Source organism: Macrobrachium rosenbergii, chromosome 16, assembly GCF_040412425.1.
Source record: "Macrobrachium rosenbergii isolate ZJJX-2024 chromosome 16, ASM4041242v1, whole genome shotgun sequence".
Classification (NCBI taxonomy): Eukaryota; Metazoa; Arthropoda; class Malacostraca; order Decapoda; family Palaemonidae; genus Macrobrachium; species Macrobrachium rosenbergii.
In genome coordinates, this window is record NC_089756.1 from 12,874,000 (window position 1) to 12,888,405 (window position 14,406).

Here is a 14,406-nt window from a genome sequence, read left to right on the forward strand (position 1 = left end):
AAGTGCCTGGTGAGTCCAGCAAGGGCCTTTTTTTTTATGTAAATTTCCATGAAATGAAAATATAACAGGAGTGAGAGCCGGCAGGTAAACTAATGTAATTTCTGGAAGTCTTGGTACATATCTAGCGTAAATCTAGCGGACGCCACCCTCGGATCTAACGTACAAGTAGTCAGTTTGCTTTACACTACTGGCGTAGGTAGGTGCCTTTTGCTTTTCGTATTGGCTCTGGCCTTCTTCTGCTGTTTTGTTCTTTTTTAAATACTTCTAAGTGTTTTTAAGGTTGCCTTTTTTTTTAATTGTCCTTTAACATGGTGTCAAGTATATAATGTGTATACCTTTTAGTGTATTTACACAATTACTGTTAAAGTTCATCGCTTTTCCAGCCTGGGAAATGTATCATGAGATACGAAACGTCGGCGTAATAATAAATGGATAAAGAAAAAAGAACGCCTTTCCGTTACTCCAATATGCCTGTTGTTTGAGTGTCTGCTTCTGTCTTCATCATATATATATAATATATATATATTATATATATATATATATATATATATATATATATATATATATATATATGCGTGTGCGTATACACGTGTGTCTGCTGATTCTCAGAGAAATTGACTAGTCAAGTATAAGATTATGATAAGTCCGCCAGAGAATAACTAACACATACTTTTATCTTCTTTCTGCATCTCTCTCTCTCTCTCTCTCTATATATATATATATATATATATATATATATATATATATATATATATATGTATATAATATATATATAAACATATACATATATATATATATATATATATATATATATATATATATATATATATATATATATATATATATATATATATGAATTCGATTTTATAGTGTCATTTTCTTTGCTAAACGTCAGGAAAGTTAACTGTATCTCTCTTCCGAATTATCTTTAAACTGTAATTTACTTTCGTTTACATTTCTTGAAGGGGAAAGTGGACAGTATAATCTACAAAACGTTGAGTATCATTTTATAAATTTCTTTTAGAAATGAGTTGTTTCTTTTCTTAGTGACACGATAGTATTCTCATTCACTGATTATCAGCTGCAGGTTATACAGAGAAAAATGTTATTTCTTTTGTACGCCAGTCATGGTTTAGCAGTCCAGCCCATATTTTGTTTAGTTAACTTAATTTAGTTTTCATTAAAAATGAATCAACACTGTGATGAAATATGCATGAATAGTAATTGTATGACTGGTCGGTGTCACTAATTTTGTCTGACATAAGTTTGTAAAAGGCAATCGTTTCTAGTTCATTACTGTAAGGGTTGACCTGAAAACGTTTTATTATATCTCCCATTCATACTTTCTTGTGTGCCTTAATGTGTCAGAACGCATTTAGAAACAGGATAAAATGTAACTAGGGTGAATTTTTTTTATTTATTACAAAAGCAGACAAAAGAAACTAACAAAATAGTGCAAATAATACAAACCTATGCAGCAGATCGCCAAAGCGGCTGATAATGATACAAGATAAAATTGTAAAAAAAAGCTATGCGTCCATTAAAAGATTAATTTTCTGCTAATTCTTTCAGGCCCAGGGGTGGGCGAACCGAGGGGAGGTTAGGTAAAACAATGCACTGAAGATGGTTTAGGTTGAACTGTGCCCATGGAAGCATTCCTACCTCCAGTCAGATCGTACCAAACACAGTATACTGTTCTCTTCTGCTTCTTCTCCTTCTTCTTCTTCTTCTTCTTCTTCTTCTTCTTCTTCACTCCGTGATAAGAGAAATATGGTCTCGGAGATTCTGGACGGTTCAGGAACGGCAGAAGTACCGTACTTGGAAGATGCTGTAATATTCACTCCTCAGTTTTTTGCTTTTCGTTCACAAATTAAACTTGATCAGGTAAGCTTATTTTTATACACAAAGCGAAAGATAAAAATAATTTGCATCGACCCAAAAACTGTAGAAAATACTCAAGATTATATGTCTAAAATAATGTAAATAAAATGGCACGAGGCATCTTTTCGTTAAAAACTTGAAAAGATTAAATTTTTCTCCATAAGATACAAATAAAGATTATTCCAAGAAAATTATTAATGAAGAGCTCAAAAAAGTTTTATTCTTTACCATTTGGTGCACTTTAGAAGAATCATAGCGTCAGAAAAATACTCCCCCTCCCCCCCCCTTCTTCTATCCTATGATTTTCTCGTATTCAAAGGCAGCATTGGCTAAGTCATATCACTACATTTACGTATAATTGTGTATCCTGCCGTAGCAACTTAGGGAAAGAGCAAGATTACAAGACAGTAAGGAAATATAAAATCACATTGTAAGGCGATAATTCGGGAAGTCGGCTTTTACACCACCTCCTAAAAAAGTGAAATAAAAAACAAATTTATGATTGACAGTTATTTTCTACCGTTAATGCCGAACGCATGCAGATGATTCCAAAAAGTAGATGCTTTCAAAATTTAGATACTTTAAAAGAGCAGATACTTTGAGAAGGTGAATTATTTCAAAAATATCTCTTACACGTAAGTATACATTTTCTTCAACACCATCCTTAGTTCATGTTTCAGAAAGTTTTTCAGAGAAAGGTTTTGCAAGCTGTTCAGTGAAAGAATGATAAATGAAGCACTTACACCTAAGTCTACTGTAAGTTCTGTATTTTATCTTTTGTTGTGCATTTTGAACTATAATGTAATGATTCATGATAATAAATAGCAAACATATTTATTGAAAATCAATGCTAGAAGCGAACCAGCCAAAATGTCATGGGCATTTCATTGATTGATGAAAGATTGGACATTAACGACATTTCAGAGCCCATTTAGATTCCTCGCCGAAAACTAAGCAATATATGTATTTTCTTTTTTTCTATTCTGAAGAAAACTCGTGCCAGTAATGCGAATATTAGTCGCCAAGCTCTTCTCCATGAATTGCACGATTTGTACAAGATTCGATGACCATAGAAAATGTAACGTCAGTTTGGCAGTTTGATCGATCAATCATCACTGCTTTCGAAGGGTTGCCATAATGCAATATTTGGTCATTGCTGACCAAGTATTGCATTATGCGCACCTTTCACAAGCAATGATGATTGATCGATCAAACCCCCAGACTGACGTTGCATTTTTTGTGGTCATCGAATCCTGTACAAATCATTTAATTCATGGAGAAGAGTATGGCGACTAATGTTCGTATTACTAGCACGAGTTTTTATCCGAAGAGAAATAACAAATATACAAATATTGCTGAGTTTTCTGCGAGGAATCTAAATGGGTTTTGAAATGCCGTTAATGTCCAGCCTTCCATCAGTCAGTAAAATGTCTAAAATATTTTGGCTTCTAGCATTGATTTCTTAAAATTATTTTGCTGTACATTATTATCAGTACTCCATTATAATTCAAAATGCGTGACACAAGATAAAATAGAGAAAATAATAACAAACTTAAATATGCGTACGTAAATGGGTACCTTGGAATACATTATGTGATTAAGATAATTGCTTACATGTAATCAGGAGAGTACAGTAATTGTGCAGTCATCAACAATGATAATTATTAACTCCTAGAATCATTAATTAATGATATAACAGCGCACGTTTATCATAAGGAAGATAATAATGTTTATATACAGGATGGAAAAAGAAGTCCTTCAATCTATCACAGCCTCATTGATATAGAATTTGTAACCGTAATTCTACTGTATGACAAAATTATTTTCTTTATCACTAAATGATACGATCGTATACCGATACAATTTTCAAACCATCACTCAAGTAGGTAACAAAGTAGCACAAAAATGTCCTTGAAAATCATTTTAGTAAAAAAAAAGTATAATTTTTTTTTTTTTTTCATTCTTAAGCTCTTCCTAGAATAAATCACAGAGCAAGAACTGCTGTCTCCAGCGCAGATCATCACTATGAATTATTCACCAGTGAAACATATCGAAAGCACTTAGGTGAAATATAATGCAACACAGGACAGATAGTATTTTTCGAAGGCTTTGTATTACATAACTTTGCATCATTTCGCGAGCAGTATTTCGCGAACAAGTTTTTCTGGATTTCTTAGCATTTTACCACCAAACCTTAAACTAAGTGGCTGATATTAATGTCTATGGAATTCACCTATATATGGGATTTTAAGCAGCAGCCACTGAGAAGATTTTTATCATGGGACTACATCAGATCCAAGTATATTGGCACTGTGCTGTACCGCTGAATGAGGATACATAGCAGGTGATAATGTACTGAAAAATTCAAGGTATTTTGTTGACAGATAAATGGTTTTGCATTATTGTTAACCATTTTTAATGACAAATTAAACTTGCCAGTATGTAAATTTGTCACAACGAGCGATCCTCTCGCCGGATCACTCATTTGTAAATGTTGTTATTTTCATTTTACTCTTCTCGATGATGCCATCTCAGGAGACAGATAAAATCATCTTTAGAAAGCGATAGTTCACATATGCTTCAGCGTCACCGACCATAGATGTTGCGATGCGATGATGCGATACTAGATCCTTCGTTAATCAAACAAGCAGAATGTAAAAGAGGGAAACCCTTTTAACGTTCCTCATTTGCTTCTTGTAAGGACTTCAGTCTTACGCTAAGAAGAGAGTTTTCAATCCGATCTGTAAAAGTTCATTGATGAGTCTTGCTGTCAAATTAGGCTGTGGTCAATTTCGGTCATTCTATGCCCACAGCATCCGTGAAGGTGGTTTGTGTCAGTCGACAGGATCTGAAAACAAACAAACAAGTTATGAATGAACATGTGCAGAGTAATTAGTAACAAATAATTGCTTAAAATACTGTATGACGAAAAGAGGTAAATTGCGCTCCTAAACAGTATTGCAGTTACCTGACCTTCATTACAGATAGCTCTTGTTTTGTTACTGTTAACGGAGATGCTTATGGGGATTAAGGGCAACTTTGCTCCCAATGCAATGTAGGTAATGTCGTTATTTTTAAAGTAAATAATGACTAAACTTAAATTTGTCATTTTTGTTAATACGTTTTAGTGAGACTGGAACTACAATATCATTTTTTATTTTTATTTGTAATTTCGTCTAATTATCTTACATTTTACATATGTTTGTGACTTACCTTCTTCATTAAGTACATGTACCGAATTGCAAGTTATTAATATGATTAATATGTAATATTTGTTATTATCTATAGCCTTTGAAGTAAATCTCTTGTTTCCGATATTTTGCATTTGCTATTTATTTGTCTATTTATATATTTATTTACTTATTTTTTGGTATTTTGGCTGCTTCCATTTTTCGGTCCTAATAATAATTATTTTCACAGGTCTGATGTGTGTCTGACTGTTTCGAATTGTACGGTTTATGTACTATATTTATATTTCGTCTCTAAACATGCGCGTTATAGGTTACAGGTATCTAATAATACGAAGTGTAGTTTGTGTTATTACTTATTGTTACGCATTAGATCGTTAAAAATTCTGAATAGGTTATTCTGTCGAGAGAGAAAATGAGCAGAAAATAATTGACGTATATTACTAAATTGTAAGTGGTCTCGCTAAATCGGTTGCAATTCTAATTCACTGTACACAGCGGACATTAACTCTCATTGCTGAGGCACAAAAGTGTCGCAGCAGAACGGAAGTCTCAATCCATATGCTGACAATAATCGGCAGCGTAATGGCGGGGCAAGTTACCTCATTTAAATGACAATCACCGCCTGCATTAATCAGCATACCATGAGATGTTAATGCGATATACCTCCGGATTAACTAATGCATTAGATATCATTTGAGCAGGAGAGAGAGAGAATTCAGGCGCGGCCCATGAATTATTGAATATGTATTATTCAATGGAAACGTCCGTAATGTTATGCTTCCTACCTCGGGCGATGACACGTCTGCAATTCGCCTTCTGTGTCAAATGGGGACGCCATTTTCGGCGACTCTCCCGCTCTAAATAAAGAGGTCTTAATTTCGCTGAGGCTTTCGTGTTGGCAGTGTTAATTTATGCGTCTTCAGTGTTAGGTTATTCACGTGATGCAGTGGGCGGGAAATTTATGCAAGAAATTTATTCATGTCAATATATTTGATAGTCGTTCTTGTTGTGATAATGTTGAAATACCTGAGGGCATTTATCTATCGTTGTTTTATTTTATATTTATAGTATATGGTGAAAGATATTATTTTAATGGAGGCTTGTCTCAAATTCAGAACTGTATCTTTATTTATCTTGAAAGAGTCCCTTGAGGCAAATAATTACCCAAAGCAGGTTGGCCCACTTTGCTTGAAAGTACAGTAAAGCAAAATTTTGCGTCAGTCAAGGAACACCTGAATGAATTTTGTTTCTTGTTCTAGTCACACCAAGTAACATGGAACAGTTGAAGCTCGCACATTCCCAGTAGTACTAAAAGCTAGAATACATTCAGTGATTTTTTTCCAAGTATATGTCATCCACGATCAAGGAGTACTGTCGTGTTTGTTCTTAAAAAAATTTTTTTTCTAATTAAAATCAATACAATTTTTTGCAGAGACTTTATTTACTTTCTGACGTGTTGTATTATTATGTATAATTTTTTTCATTATATTCGATTAGAAGTCTGATTAATATACAAATGTTGTGTGCATTTTCTCCATTTATTACTCGTTAAATCTTCCCGAGGATAATAAGACGATATACGAACATATTCAGGACATCGTGTTACATATATATATATATATATATATATATATATATATATATATATATATATATATATATATATATATATATGTATATATATATATATATATATATATATATATATATATATATATAAATTATGTATGTATGTATGTATGTACTCGTATGTATATATATATATGTATGTATATATAAATATAATATATGTATGTACGTGTATATGTGTGTGCGTGTATATGTGACTGCGTAAAGAAAAACTCGAAGGTTGACCAAAATAATCGATGCTTTTTACAGGCTAACCTGAACGCGGCGCACAGGACACCCATTACGCTGATGGGGCCTCCCTTTGGCTTCCCTAATGCCCCGAAACTAAAATATACAGCGAAGATTCCATTCCGAATCAGGGTACAACTGATCCCATGCAAATACAACGCTTTATTCTCCTTCCTTATATCCCTAAGGGCTTCTTTCTTTCTTTCCTTCTTTTCCTCTCTTTCTTTTTTTCCATTCTCTCTTTTTTCTCCAGTGCAAATGCAACGCTCTTTTTCTGATGCAGATATTTCCTAGGAATTCTTTTTTCTCTTTTCATTCATGACAGTTGGGCTTAGAAGGGGTCAGTCGTTTAGGAAAATGAAATAAATTTAGCGAATTTAGAGTCTCTGACTGACTGATGGTTGAAGGGGCATTTGTGACCTGAAGGAGGCAACGCCATTTGGGTCTCGTCTCTCCTGACCTCTTGGTTATCGGACTCTCTTCGGTGCTCTTAGTCGGAAATGGCTGAACTACCTATAACTGAAGAAGAAACTCTCTCTCTCTCTCTCTCTCTCTCTCTCTCTCTCTCTCTCTCTCTCTCTCTCTCTCTCTCTCTCTCTCTGTGTGTGTGTGTGTGTGTGTGTGTTGCAGGTTTGGCTCCTGGCTGCAATAGGGAGTTACCTATCCAAGTGCTGACCAAACCTAGTGTTCCTAAGTTTATTGTTCGTAGAAACATTCTCTCTCTCTCTCTCTCTCTCTCTCTCTCTCTCTCTCTCTCTCTCTCTCTCTCTCTCTCTCTCTCTCTCTCTCTCTCTCTCTCTCTTGTGGCTTCCATTGGAAGGTACGTATCCAAGTGCTGACCAAACCTAGTGTTACTAAAGTTTATTGTTCGAGAAACTATAAAATAATAAAGCATGACTTGATGTCAATATTGATCTATTATTCTTTTCCATTGTACAGTGTAGTACATATATAAATTCTAAAGTTAGCTCTGAGGATCCATATCTTGCCAAAGTATTTTATGTCAGTGTAGAAGTTTGTCAAGTACCATATAACATCTGAAATCAGGTCTTTAATAAACGTCTTGCTAAACTAACGTCTGCTCTTTAGTTTTCATATTTGGTCATAATGATCACGATTACTTTTGCAAAACTGATGTTTACGAACATTTCTCTTCTCTCCTGATCCCAAGACTTCGGCAGCGTAATCGCCTTTCGGAAGGAGCGTTCAATAAACATCAATAGAACCCAACAATAAAGATAATCTCGACGACTTCTTAACTGCAATATTGATTCATCTCTACAACTCATAATTCGCCCCCTTCTCTCTCTCTCTCTCTCTCTCTCTCTCTCTCTCTCTCTCTCTCTCTCTCACATTTTTTCCATTGATTTAGATCAGAAATTACCACGAAATTCGACTTACCAAAGAAATCGAAATGAAAGACCGTATCATTTCTATTTGTATGTTCTCGTGAAATGTTTTTATTTTAAATATTTAGCGAATATAGCTTATCCCATTCAATCTGTGAGTGAATATTTGGCTTACATGACTTTGAAAGATGAAAACTTACACCAGGATTTCATCGGGAACATTATTGGACCAAGTATTTTTATTATTGTTATTGTTTTTATCGAAATAATATCAAGATTTTAAAAAATGGGTAAATTCTGTATGAAAGCAACGGTAACAGTGAATCGATAAGCAGAAAGAAGATTTAACTTCCAAGCTAATGTTATTTAAGCTATTTAAACGGTAAGAACTCAATGAGACAATTTATAAGCGCATAACATGAAATTGGATTTTTCCTAGATATCCTTAAGAACTCGAATGTAATACGAATCAAAAGTCAGTTTGACCATAATTATTTTCATTTGCTAATGTTTTCATGAAAGCTGTACTTGAAATAGACCTCTATGGAAGTACAGCGATAAAATACTATATTTTATTGAAAATATAGATAGGCTTGTCCTAATTAAAGTGTCAGATTTACTTATACATCTTCTAAACTAATTTATTTGGTGAACCCAAAGTAATCTTCAGATGTCTGAGATAAATACTGACTGTCACGGAGACTGGATAAATTCTTGAACGTTGAAAAAGGTAAGATTTGCTTTCTGACGCTTCTGTGAAGATTCATTTAGGGATCTATAGGGAATCATGTAAGGAAGCGTTGAAGATTGTTGAAGGAAAGTATCAGTTAACTGAAGGAAGAGATGTTTTGTAAAGGTACAGTGGCACCAGAACTTAACAGACACTTTGGGGGTCTAGCTTTCCGATAAGCAACAAACTCCGTTAAAAGACCAAGACCCCATACCCCGTAGGGGGTTAGTGCCGTCAGTACACCTTACGCGGTGCACTGTAGACATTACTTAAGGTTCTTTGCAGTGTACCTTCGGCCCCTAGCTGCAACCTCTTTCATTTCTTTTACTGTACCTCTGTTCTTATTTTTTTTTTTCTTCCATCTTACTTTCCACCTTCTAATAATTGTTTCATGGTGCAACCCCGAGGTTTTCCTCCAGTTACACCTTTCAAACCTTTCGACCATCAGTTTCCCTTTTAGCGCTGAATGACCTCATAGGTCCTGGGCCAAAATTCTATATTCCATTCCATTCCAAAGACCCCATATCATGACCTACATTTGAATATTTTCAAGATATCTTGCAGCTAACAGCAATTCCACATAGCTTCCATCTCAAATTAACCTGCATTTTACACTTATCTAAAAATGTACGACATCTGAAATGGTAGCGTAGCAACAAAAAAATACCCATAATAACGTATCTGATAAGTACCGAAGTCCGCTAAGTTGTGGTCCGTTAATTTGAGGTGTTGCTGTATAGTGTAATCCAAAGTAGACGCTTGTACAGAGGAATAATTAAGTATCAGCTGATATTTGTACGCTGTATTTGAACTAGGCTGAGGCAATGGCTTTCATTTATAGGTATTAATTGTTTATTTTTTTTATAAAAGTGCGAAATGACGTTTCTCCCGAGATGAGATCATTATGCTTTACAATGAAATTTTAAAATCACTTAGGTCATGATGTTATTATAGTATAGTACAGATACCTATTTTAGAAATGTTAATGGCATTGGTAATGCAGTCTAAACTTTCTCTTGTAGAGAGCTTCATATAATTCCAATAGAACTGAATATTTAAATACTTAATTATGCTAACTTATGAGCCCAAACATATTTCTGAAAGGTATAATTTACTTATGATAGAGTTTAAATGATATTTCTTAATTGTACTCCATAATAAAATTTTTAGATCACTGTTCTTTTTAAAGTATCAAAATTTAAGACTAGGATGACTGAGACATTTTTCAGATGTCGAAAAATATCTTTTACGAAAGTTTAAACATTTTCTTTTTAGGGAAATGTCATTAGGTGTTGTACCCTGAAGCTTGCATTTTAGGGCAGTGTCAATGGGCGTTCTACCCTGAAGCTTGCATTGAGCTCAAATCTTATCGTTGTAAAGTCGTTTGGATGACATAATAATAATAATAATAATAATAATAATAATAATAATAATAATAATAATAATAATAATGGAGAAACAAATCCACAGTTATGTATATATTTAAAGATAAATCTGTACAGAAAGCTTTCAGGAAAATGTTCGATTCCCCTTTTCAGTCGAACAGTTTCCCAGAAGCTTTCTGTACAGATTTATCTTTAAATATATGCACATGTGCATAACTGTGGATTTGTTTCTCTATTTCGAGACTTATGCTACTGTGAGTATTTTTAATAATAATAATAATAATAATAATAATAATAATAATAATTCTTCTTCTTCTCCTTCTTCTTCTTCTTCTTCTTCTTCTTCTTCTTCTTCTTCTTCTTCTTCTTATTATTATTATTATTATTATTATTATTATTATTATTATTATTATTATTATTATTATTAAAAAGCGCATCCAAGAGAGGATAAGAAAATGTTAAGCGCCATCTTGTTCATTGCCTTTTTATGTATTTTTCCTAGTCTTTATAATACTGTGTCCTAGTCTGACCTATCCTTACGCAACCTAACTTAGGGCGCTATGCCATACCTGACCAGGGATGACCCTACGTAACCCCATATGCTAGTCTTATTTTGAATTTAAGTCATTCACTTCAGAATACAATAGCTGCACTAGCGAAAAACTATATGCAAGACTCAATTTAATTTTTCCACATGAAATACTGGAATTTACCATTGTAAAGAATTTGTAATTCAGGTTCAGATTCTTTAGTTCGAAATTGCAAGAGTACAAGCCAGAGTCTTATTAAAAAATGTGTATATATAGCTTTCTTGGACTAGCAGCTTGTTATTTACAAAGGAAAATTTGTAACAAAGCGTAATTGATTTCGTTTTAGAAGTCTCAAGATATTCTCCAACTGAATTCAAGTTTGACGCTTTGATATGGACGCTTGAATTGTCTCTTGTATTGTCGTCTAAAATAGCATCTCTTTGGTAATTAAGTTGCCTCATTTAGGCGTCTGAATTAAATCAGCTCTGGTTTTTGTTTCATTTTTCGGCTGAATTTGATTCTTGGAGCAAATGAATACAACCTTAATAAGACTGTCTCTGCACATAACTCTTGTAGAAAGCATTCAACTGACGTGTAATTGAAGTTTGTAAATAGACTATTACAAAAATGTAAGTAGAATATTACAAAAATCCAGCCTTCTGCGTTTTTTTTTTTATTTTACGTGGGTAAAAGTGATTGTTGTTAAGATGTTTACACTGACCTTGTATATTGCTGAAATTATTTACTTAGTAATTTATAAAATCAGTGTAGCCCTCTCAGATTTACTCATTCATAGTAGTAAAATGAATACTGTATATAAGATTAAGTTTAATTTATTCAGGGTTCTGAACTGAGGAGGCCAAACACTTCCATTGATTTCAGCGGAGCTTTAGCCATCGGATGTGAATGAATTCGGCCATAAATTATTCGATAACAAAAGTAGGGAATATTCATGATGGCAAAATTTTAAAGTGACCCTTCCATTCCCGCCATCCATAAAAGGGAAAATTCGGAGAACTAATTCCTATTTCCTTTATATATATCTTTTTGAGTTTTGACAACCTTCCATTTGCAGAAATAAGTTACATAGACAACCTTCCATTTGCAGAGATTACGTACATAGATTAACCTTCCATTTGGAGAAATAAGTTACATAGACAACCTTCTATTTGCAGAAATAAATTACATAGACAGCAGAAATAATTCACATGTGTAAAGTACTGTTAGTATTTAGAGTAAGATTACAATAATTCTTTCCTTTCAAGCTTCATCGCTCGGCGTTAATTTTTTTTACATATTCGCTATGATTAAGAGGGTATTCATAGTGAGGTTACAAAAATTTTTTGCGTTCATCGCTATGCGTTAATTTTTTTACATATTCGCTAGGATTAAGAGGGTATTCATAGTAAGGTTACAAAAATTCTTTGCGTTCATCGCTAGGCGTTAATTTTTGTACAAATTAACCAGGATTACGGTGGTATTCTAGTAAGGTTACAATAATTCTTTGCGTTCGAGCTTCATCGCTAGGCGTTAATTCTTGTACCCATTGGCTATGATTGCGTCCGCTGTAATACACTATATTTTGTGAGCGATGAAGCACAAAGATGTAGGATATCAGTTGCATTTCATGTCCTTGCAAGAGAATGTTGTTATGATTCAAAACGAGCAACTGAAGGAATGAAAGAAAGTGTTCAGTAATGATCCGATTTCTGGGCAAGAGACGTTTAGCCGAAAATCGGCGACCGAATTTCGTCCGCCGTACTTAATGTGATTCCCCCATACCGTTATCAGTAATTATAATTATATTATATATATATATATATATATATATATATATATATATATATATATGTATGTATATATATATATTATATATATATGTATGTATGTATATATACACATATATGTATATATATATATATGTGTGTATATATTTATATACAGTATATATACATATATAGATACTGTATATATGATATATATATATTTGTGTGTTTAATGTGTATGGATAAATACAATTATACAACATTCTAATTGACTTGTTAAGCTTTTTGGTAATTGATCATTAACAGCAGAATCATCATAATATTACTATTTATCATCATCAGCATACTAGCATGATATTATTATCATTATTATTATTATTATTATTATTATTATTATTATTATTATTATTATTATATTGCTTTTAATGATACGACATTGACGTTATTATCAAAGCATCATTATATGCCGGGGAATCTATTACTCGTACACATGTAATTGGTTACCATCCTGGCCACCCCGGCCCCCCTCACAATAATAATGGCATCTCGCTAATCAAAATCTTAATTCCGTAAGGGGTAACGCCTACAATGTGCCTTGGGTGGTATACTGTGGGCGTTTCTAGAAACGTTTTGCAGCGTCCCTTCTTAGTCTTCATGTTGAGTTGCTTTCTTCACTTTACTTTTCATCTTTCCAACTTTTTAAACTTAATAATAATAATAATAATAATAATAATAATAATAATAATAATAATAATAATAATAATAATAATACCTTTTTATTTCTTCAACAGGGCGAAGTCAGTTCGTGAATGCACAATATATACAGTAATATTTTTCAACCTGATATTTTGAATTATGAAACACCTAATTTGCATACACCTCAGTGAACAATCCCTTGTGACTTAATTTTTTTGTGTGAATAAATGTTATTAGTGTATGTACTTATGTACATCGTCTCATTTTTAAAAAAGTATTAATGATAACCTTTCGATCTTGCTGTTGCGGCGAAATTGAAAGGACACAGTTAACAGTCATGTTAACAGTCATATTCGTGGGAGTCCTTAATTCATTCATTAGATAAGTGTGTGTACGTATTTGTTTGTCTATCTTTTTCATTTATTTTCTTCTCTTCGATTCGTTTTTAGATTTATAGTCGACGTTGTTTTTATAATAATAATAATAATAATAATAATAATAATAATAATAATAATAATAATAATAATAATAATATATGAAGGGAGCAGACCCTCTTTTAAACAGGTCTTATTAAAAAGGATGGCTGTATTATGCGAATTTATCTTATATAGTGTCTTTTCTATCTTCCTTATGATTCGCTTTTCAGGCTCAGCGATGTTAGTCAGCAACTGGCCGATATTCATGTTGGAAAAGGATAGTGTGCGGAATATGGGAAGTCTGAATCCAGACGAACGATTTCTGATTGGATATTTTAATAAAAGACTTCCCATATTCCGCACACTATCCTTTTCCAACATGAATATCGGCCAGTTGCTGACTAACATCGCTGAGTCTGAAAAGCGAATCATAAGGAAGATAGAAAAGACACTACAGTATATAAGATAAATTCGCATAATACAGCCATCATTTTTTATAATAATAATAATAATAATAATAATAATAATAATAATAATAATAATAATAATCCGTAAAATTCTCATAATCGCACGAGTCATTAAATTGGTGAAGAAATCCACAACGG

The 14,406-nt window shown here is 33.0% G+C and overlaps 1 long non-coding RNA gene across 1 annotated transcript in view; it reads right to left on the minus strand.

Annotated features, from left to right (window-relative positions):
• Nucleotides 1-1,695: 1,695 nt before the first annotated feature.
• The window catches only part of LOC136847091 (uncharacterized), a 29,422-nt gene continuing 16,711 nt past the window's right edge, over nt 1,696-14,406 (minus strand). Inside the window, exon 2 of the long non-coding RNA XR_010855610.1 lies at nt 1,696-4,729. This is a non-coding gene — a long non-coding RNA (uncharacterized lncRNA). The remainder of the gene's footprint in view (nt 4,730-14,406) is intronic.